Source organism: Condylura cristata, unplaced genomic scaffold (genome assembly GCF_000260355.1).
Source record: "Condylura cristata isolate star-nosed mole 26May11 unplaced genomic scaffold, ConCri1.0 scaffold00003, whole genome shotgun sequence".
Taxonomy (NCBI): domain Eukaryota; kingdom Metazoa; phylum Chordata; class Mammalia; order Eulipotyphla; family Talpidae; genus Condylura; species Condylura cristata.
The window spans coordinates 33,634,290-33,642,915 of NW_004567104.1; positions in this window are offsets into that span (position 1 = coordinate 33,634,290).

Below are 8,626 nucleotides of genomic sequence, written 5' to 3' on the forward strand. Positions count from 1 at the left end.
TCTCTAACGCACCATAACGCTGAGTTCTGAACAAGCAGAGGTAGATATGAGGGAGTCGATCAGACAGAGAGATGTCAGGACTGGAACCCCAGAGAAAGAAGGCAAGATAGAAGTCATGTTTCAGAGATTGTGCTGGGGGTTGAGACAAAGGATGCCAAATGTTAGAGAAGAAAAGCTTCACGGATCTAGAGGGAAGTATGGAATTTGAATTGAACGGTTTTCAAAGATTAGAAAATCTCCACAGTGAGGAACTCTCTAACAAAAATATTTTGGTCTTGGCAGACTGAGTTTGGGGGAAGTAATTTGTCTGTTGGTAATGTTATGAGCGAACAGATTTGTAAGAATTTTTCCAGAAGCTCTAAGTGAGGTGTCTGGATAAGAGTTCTTCCTTATTGAGCTCTACAAGATAAAAATCTCTATATTTCTAATTCCAGTTATATTCTAACCCCATCACTGAACCTCAGTTTTCCTCATCTTTTAAACTGGATGATAGTGATGTCAACATATGCAATGGGCCAAGTTCGGTCTAGCACGCAGTAGGTACTCAGTGAATGTAATGCTGCTATTTTGTATTATGGAGACTTTCCAGACTTATCAACAGCATGTAATTTGGAAGGGTTACCAATAACAGGGAATCACACAGACCTTTACTGTTGACTCTGATAGATCAAGTTTAAGCAAGGTCCTTCTGGAGAATTTTATCTGGAAACATGGTGTGGTCAAACAGAGCCTCCAACTCTTCCTGCTCTCTACGGGTGAATAAGGTGAGACCTTGGTATTTCTTCCATGTTACTGTAGAGCACAGATGGAGAGGGAGTGATTCCATGAACACTACCCCCTTGTAACTTAAGCCCAAGTTGTGACTCACCCATGACTTCCCTGAACCAGTTTGGAATCCAGTCGATAAAGACGTTGGGTGGCTGACACTACAGTGAGTTGCATGCTTCTTTGTGATACTAATTTTGCTTTATTTGGTAGGTGTACCAGTATAGTGCTACACAGTCCCTACCTAAGAGGGTATTCTTGCCATTTATTTCCTTTAATAGTAATGTTGTTAATATTTCTCTGTTGAATATTCTTTTGGATGCATCATTTGATATGATCATGTATATTGTCTCCAAACAAAAAAGGAAGTTGAATAACCCAAAAAAATTTAATTCCTAAAAAAAAAGAATAAAACAGTGATGACATAGTAAATAGCCAGTCTCAGCACAAAAGAAATTTTTTAATCCCATTTTCTGTATATCTAAACAAGATAAAAATAAATTAATGAACACATAGAACTAAAATAAGCAAAAAGTTTACAGGAAATGAAAAAAGAGGGAAAAGACTGACCTTGGTACATGGTTTTGGCTTTCTCAAGTTATTAACTTGCTTCTTTGTTACTTGAAATACTACCCCTTTAAATAACCATAAGTAATCATCACTGATCATTTTTTTTGCATCTAAGTTTTAGCTTCATATCTTGGTTTAATAACCAATCTAGACTGATAAGTCCTTCCTTCCTTGCTTTTTCAAACGGATCTTGTTATTGGTTCAACTTTCTACTTATCTATACACAGCAGGAAATCATTAGGACTTGGGCAGAGAATCCCTTAAACATTACTATGTAGACACTGAAAAGTTCAGTGAACTATTCTGAGAAAGACATCTGAAACTAACAGTAGTTCTGCAGTCCTCATTTTGTGAGTGAGTAGAGAAGAACCTCAGACAGATTTAAAAAGTAGGTATATAATCCAAGACCCATGACCATATGAAACTAACAAAGTGAAGCTTAAAAAAAAAAAACCCAAACTGAATTAGAGAAAAAATTATACTTGTGTTTTTGTGTTTGGCTGGGATGGCTAAATGCAAAATACAGAGACAAAGAAAGGGGAAGTTCAGATGAAAGGTGGTGCTAGAGGAAACAAATCAATGCTTGATAACTTCACAAAAAAAGGAAACCAGGGCCCTCCCAGTGGCACAATGGGTTAGGACACAGCGCTGCAGACTGGCTGCAGCTGCTTTAGTGCAAATTGGATCCCCTGCCCCTGAGGTGATCCACATGGCCTGGCAGACCTCTCCTGACCTGCTCACTGCTCCCTTCAGCAGTGTTCTTGCTGGTAGGCCTGTCCTGCTCCTCATTCTCTCTCTGGTGAAGCTTCTCACTGCACTTGTGCCTCTGGCTGTACCCCAGTTCTGTATGAATAAATAGATATTTAAAAAAAAAAAAGTATAATATTTTTTAAAAAAGGAAACAAAAATCTTTCTGGCTCATCCTTCATTTATGAAAGCATAGAAAAACTCATTTCACATAAAAACTGCCCATCAGAAATGATCACTATTATCAAAAGGGAAAATAAGAGACAGAATAATGTACCTGTGGCTCATATGCCTACAAAATATGTGGAAACTCTAACCTAAATTTCAAAAGAAAGTAGAAGAAAAAAAGAAACCATTATTGGGTTTGTGTTAGTGAAGTGACTTTGGAAAAAACACCTAAGGCTAGGTATGGTTGCCAGGGGAACTATGAATGGAGTTGGAACTTTCAATCCCATCTGATTTCTGCAGAGGGATGAGATGCTAGAGGTTGAATTGATCACCAGCAGCAATGGTATAACCCACTGTGCCTATGTGATAAAGCCTGCATAAAATCCCAAAGGATGGGATGCCCAGAACTACAGTGTGCATGTATTACTTCATCCAGCTGTTGGTATTCTTTCGTAGTCTTTGTAATAAAATTAAAGTCTAGTGAGTAAACTGGTCTCCTTGTTCTATTAGCCATTCTAGCAAATTGATCTAACCCAGGTATGGGGTTGGTAGAAATATGTGATGCATAGTTGGTGAATTCAGAAGCACAGGCAATATGAGGAAATTGCACTGGCATCTAAGTGGGGGCAGTCTTGTGAAACATAGCAATTAGTTCGTGGAATCCAAAGTTCTCTCCAGGTAAAGTTTCAGAATTCAGGTGAATTGTACACAGCTGGTCTAAAAGAATTGCTTGGCATGGGGAAAAACTCACATATCAGAATTGTATCCGGTTTAAGGGGCTTTCCATATCTGTATCTCCCTATGTGTCAGTCCTTCTCTCCTAGAAAAATACTCTCACTTGCTCTATGTCTTGGTTTTCAATTTATCTGTCTTAATGTGGTTGAACATAGACAAAGGTAGTTGATTTTCATATGAAATTGATAATTTCCCCTTTTATGATAGGAATGCTTTTTGAATAGATATTTTTTGAGAAAAAAAAGGTTATAACAATCAATAGCTTCTTTAAAACAAATTCAAACTGCAATTATAGGATCCCATAAGAAGAGGGTGACAATTAAAGAGGGACACAGGGGAATTACACTCACTGGGAATAGCTGGAACCTGAGGTACTGGACTTATGCTGGAATCGTGCATGTTGATAAAAGGGTCTGCCTGGAAATACCCTGGGGCCATTCTGTCCTTCAGGGGTACTGAGATCTGGAATGGAAATCCTATGTGCAAAAGGGATGCTGATGAAGTTAGTTATTCTATGGAAAACAATGTTTTCAATGGCCTGGGTTTGCTGTGATGACTGTGGTGCATAGTTAACCTCCAGAGCCTTTACCACAACTGGGAAATGTTCATATTTCATACCTTAGAGAAATATATCTTCAGTGTAAGTAAAAAAAATAAGCTTTGAAAATGTTAAAGGAAGATCTTCAGGCTGGAGAGAAATTAAGTAACTATCTGACTAAATGAAAAGATTTGTTTTCCTTTAAGTTTTTTGAAGTATATTTGAACTCTGAAAGCAAAAATGTCACATCTAGTGGTTTGGTTTTTCTTTGAAATAGAAAGTCACAAGAAGTTGCAACTAAAAATTTCACAGGGGCGGGGGTCCTGTGCACCCTTCATTAGCTCCTTAGACTGGTCGGTAGTTTGGCATGTTCTTCCTTCTCTTCTCCTTCATTAGGGGTCAGATTTTTATAGGTGTCTGATAACTCTCCCAGCTTCCCATGACTCCCTCCCCATTTCCCCACAGACATTTCCCTTAATAAAATTCTTTAGGTTTAATTCTGTTTTGACAGCTGCCATCTTTGAGGAACCAGACAAGGCAACCTACTTTTGTGCCAGTTAATCCACCCTGGGAAATAGGATTCAGTCAGAGCCGGAGGTACTTGGCATTCACTTGAATATTGTCCTTTCTTGAGGAGGACTATGGGTCCCTGGTTAATGGGCTGAGACAGGAGGGAACACAGAGGACTCTTGTACTCACTGTGACCAATGTGGTCTTGTATTATGTCAATGCTACGATGAGTGGTTCTGGGGAATCTCCAGGGTCCCTCTATCCATCTGGACACAAGAGGACTGCATTGGTGAGTCTTGGAATAAAGAGGTGGAGAGTAGTGAGCTCATTCTCTTCTACCAATAGTAAATACTCAATTTCACTGGATTTGAGTGTCAGGTTACTCAAATAACATGTCTGTGAAAGAAAAAGTGTGTTCACCTCCCAAAGGCTGTTATCTTGGCTGAAAAATAATAATCTCAGCCACACACAGCTGTAATGAAGACTCATTGAGTCTATAATTCACAAAGCTTGTTGCAATATAATGCAATTAAGAGATTGGGACCGTTGTTATTTAGAAAAACAATTCAGACTAAGTAACCCCACTGCTCAGAACCTTTCCATGACTCACTAGTGTAGGTGGGATAAATCCCACATGTCCGTTGAGCCTGGCATAAGCTCAGAGCACAAAAGCATTGCTACCCTGAGAGCTTGGCAAAAGCAGCCCTTGTCATGAATCCCTTTAAAGTAGTTCCATGACTCTTAAACTTTATATGTATATATATATATATATATCTCACCTAGAAAGCTTGTTAAAAATGCAGATTCTGTTTCAGAGTGTCTGGGGTAGAGCTTGGGATCCTGCATTTCTAACAAGCTAACAGATAATGTTATTACTGACCTGCAAGTAAGACTGAAAGTAGCAAAGTTTAATAAGGGCTTTCTTGGATTTTCTATGTGCCCCTCCTCACTGGGCCTGGAATACACAGCACAAGTGCCATGACCACTTGAAATATTTGTCCCCTTCTAAATCATACTTCATGTACCAGGGACCACATGATTTCCTGTCAAATGGCCCTTACCTGTTTAGTCTATTTCCTAAATTCATCCACATGAAGATAGAACATATTGTTAACGTGCACATTTGTGGCCCAAGGGTTGACAATTGGTCAAGGAATGTCAACAGAGCCAGGACTTTGCCCATGAAACAAGGATAGGAATATGAGTATTTCTGGGTTAATTTCTTTCCTGTACTATTTCTTATGTAGAATGTCAAAGAATCAAATTCAGAATGTAAATTTTCCTCAATTTCAGAAAGATCTGTTAAGGTAGACAGGAATATAACTTGTTTTACAACTTTTAAACACTTAAGATATATGGTATGTAGCTATTCTCTTGTATTCTTGTCTTGACTAACCGAGTTTTTCCCTTTTCTCTTTGAGCTGCCTATTTCCAGCTGTTGGTATGCATACATCCCCACTATTATCACCTACTTACCTCTTAATTCAATATCTACACCATGTGTTTTCTCAGTTTAAACAACATGAATTTGTAGTAGAAGTTGTCCTTTTCTTTCCCAAATATTTCTTTCTTAGCACTGTGGTTTTCCTTCTGAAAGAAATTTCTATTTTACCTATTTATTTTTCTCTCCTGCTTTATTGTCCCTTTGGAAATAACTGGCAATAGGGAAGGGATATGTCAGTGGGAGGAGAATATAGGTTATTTTTGATTGGAGAGTGTTTATGGGCAGGGACGTGATGTGAGAGGTAAAGGGACGGGGAGTGAAGAGGATAATGGAGACAGAAAGGAGAGGCAATTAGTGTGGAAAAAATTGAATAATCTAAGACAGCAATCCTCAAAGTAAATGCTGGAGGCTATTGGGGGTCCTTGAGATATTTTTAGACTTTAGGATCCCTAAAGTCAAATTTTTCAAAATAATATTTTTAAGATGTTATTTTGCTTTTTAATGGTCATGCTATCCTAAATGTACAGTGAAATCGATTTACTAGTACTTCATTTTTCAATAAACCAATATTTTTCAAGTCATCATGTTATAAAATCATGTATGAGTAAAGATCCTTTCAAAGTACAATGTAGACCAATGGAATTTAATATAACTGCTTATGAGACTTTAATTGAGATGAGATGTTTCAGATTTCACATAACAATCAATCTTAAGAAATGACCACGTGGGCCTCCCTGATGATGCAGGATTAAGCATCAGCACTAGCAAGCTGTGGCCAGCTACTGTAGCATGAGTTCGATTCTCGCCTGCCCCGGAGGTGACCACATGGCTGGCAGACCTCTCCTGGCCCATCCACTGCTCCCCTCAGCAGTGTACTTTGTCGATCTGCCTGTTCTGCTCCCCACTCTGTCTCTGGTGAAGCCTCTCGCCACCCCTGAGCCTCTGGCCTGTACCCCAGTTCTGTATGTACAAATAAAATAAATCTTTAAAAAAAAATTAATCAGTTTCCCTATATTTCTCCCAAACAATAAAATATTCCTTGGATTTTTAGCAATGAATTCCCCATCTTTAATTTTTCATTATATTTTAGATATTGTTTTTATGTACAAAAAGTAATCCTTTTTCTCACAAGTATATATTTAGGTTTAGCCTTATGTTTATAAAGTTCTTTGATCATCTTTGCTTTTTTTCATGCTTTTTTTTTTTTCCTGAGTAGTTTTATTCTTCTGATGTAGAATCACTAGTAGTTCTTTTAGTGGTGGTCAATTAATTGTAAATGTTTTCAAATATTCTTTGCCTCAAAATATATTTATTACATTTTTAATCTCACATAATAGATTGAGTATGGAACTCATTAATTTGAGAATTCTGCTGACAGTTTATTCCTTCCTTCCTTCCTCCTTCTCTCTCCTTGATTCTTCCTCCTCTTCTACTCTAGAGAATAGAGAGTAGAAGTCTTTTTCAAAACTTTCTTTCATAATGATTCATCATTTTCTCACTTTCTCATTCTCAACTTCTGACCCCTCAATCTCTAAAATCTCTGTTTCTCAATATTTTTCTTCAGTTCAATTTTTGTATTTGTCATTCTTAGTCTTTTTCATCTTTCTTACTCATCTGACTAGATAAATTCTTCTGTCATATAATGTTCTCCTTGACTTAGTATTCCTGAATTTCTTTTGGTGTTTTGCAATTAATGGCTCCATTTTGTCAATCCTTCAAACTTTCTCAAATTTTCTCTGACATGTTTTTTCGAAATATCTCCTGATTCTTATTCAAATTTTCCCCTTTTTGTCTCACAAAGGAGATAAGTCTTCAAAGTATGACTTTTGTTTTTTTACTTTTTTATATTTGGTACAGAATCTCAAAAAAAAAAAAAAAAACACTTGAAATGCAAAAGTTAGAAGCAAACAGTATGACCCATATGGGTCATACTGGGTGACCTTAACTGGTTCCTCATTGGTCTTCCTGCATCTATTTATGTCTACTCCCTACTCCTACCCCAGCCCATTCCCCAAATCTGAATATTTCTCTCTGCCCCCACCCCATTCCCACCAGAACTAGTATTGTCATGTGCTTGTCAAAGACTCTTCTCAAATGAGACACTTTATTTCCAAACACAGTAATAACTTTTCTTCATCTGTCTTTCATATAAATTCTCTAGCTTAGAAAGCAAAGCTTTGCCCTCCCACCACGCAGAGGTCCCCAATTCAAATCACAGATGGCACCTCCCTGCTGATCCTGAAGGGACCAGGTTCCTACCAGCACAAAGTTTGCAAGGTGGCTCTCACTTTCTTACAACGATGAGAAAAAAATGAAACTTTAAAAAAAATGGATTTACTGAAACTTTTCTCCACGTTTCTCCTATTTCCAATCTGCCTCGTTCTGCTCTGGGTTTTATCTTGAGTGAATCCAAAGCAGGGACCATCCCAGTTCAGCCCTCAGGCAGCTCCTGCTTCATTTTCTCTGCCCCCTTCCTCGCTAGGTTTGAATTGCAGATTTCTCCACAGCAAATAGAGACCAGTCTGTGAAGAGTCAGTGCTTTGGGTTATTTGAAATTAAGTTCCATAAGAGAAAAGACTGTGTCTTTTTCATACACTGTATTCCAGATCCCAACAAAATGACTGATAGAATTGTCATTCCTAATTCCACAACTTGAGTGTCTACAGGAGATAAACAGAAAAGACAAAGTTCCTACTCTCTGGGAGCTTACATTGTGGTAAGGATATCAGTCTATCAACATGTAAGCAAAAAATATATTTTAAGAGAGTTGTAAATGCTATGAAGGAAATAAAGTAGAGGAAGGGACAAGAGAGAGAAGTAAACTAATGGAGAATTTTTCGAAAAGATGGTCAAGGAATGCCTGTCTAAAAATGTCTGTCTTAAAGCAGATTTGTTGAATAATTGCATGGACTAATGGATTCTTTTCCTCCTCCCTCTTATGAAAGAGATGAGTGGGACTTCATCAACCAAAGTTTTAGAGATGATAAAATATTTAAGGAATATCCTAAACTAAAATGACCCTGCATAGGCCCTCCCTGGTGGCGCAGCGGGTTAAAGCACAGCATTGAGAATCTAAAGCCGCTTCCGCATGAGTTCGATTCCCGCCTGCCCCGGAGGTGACCACATGGCGTGGCAGACCTCTCCTGACC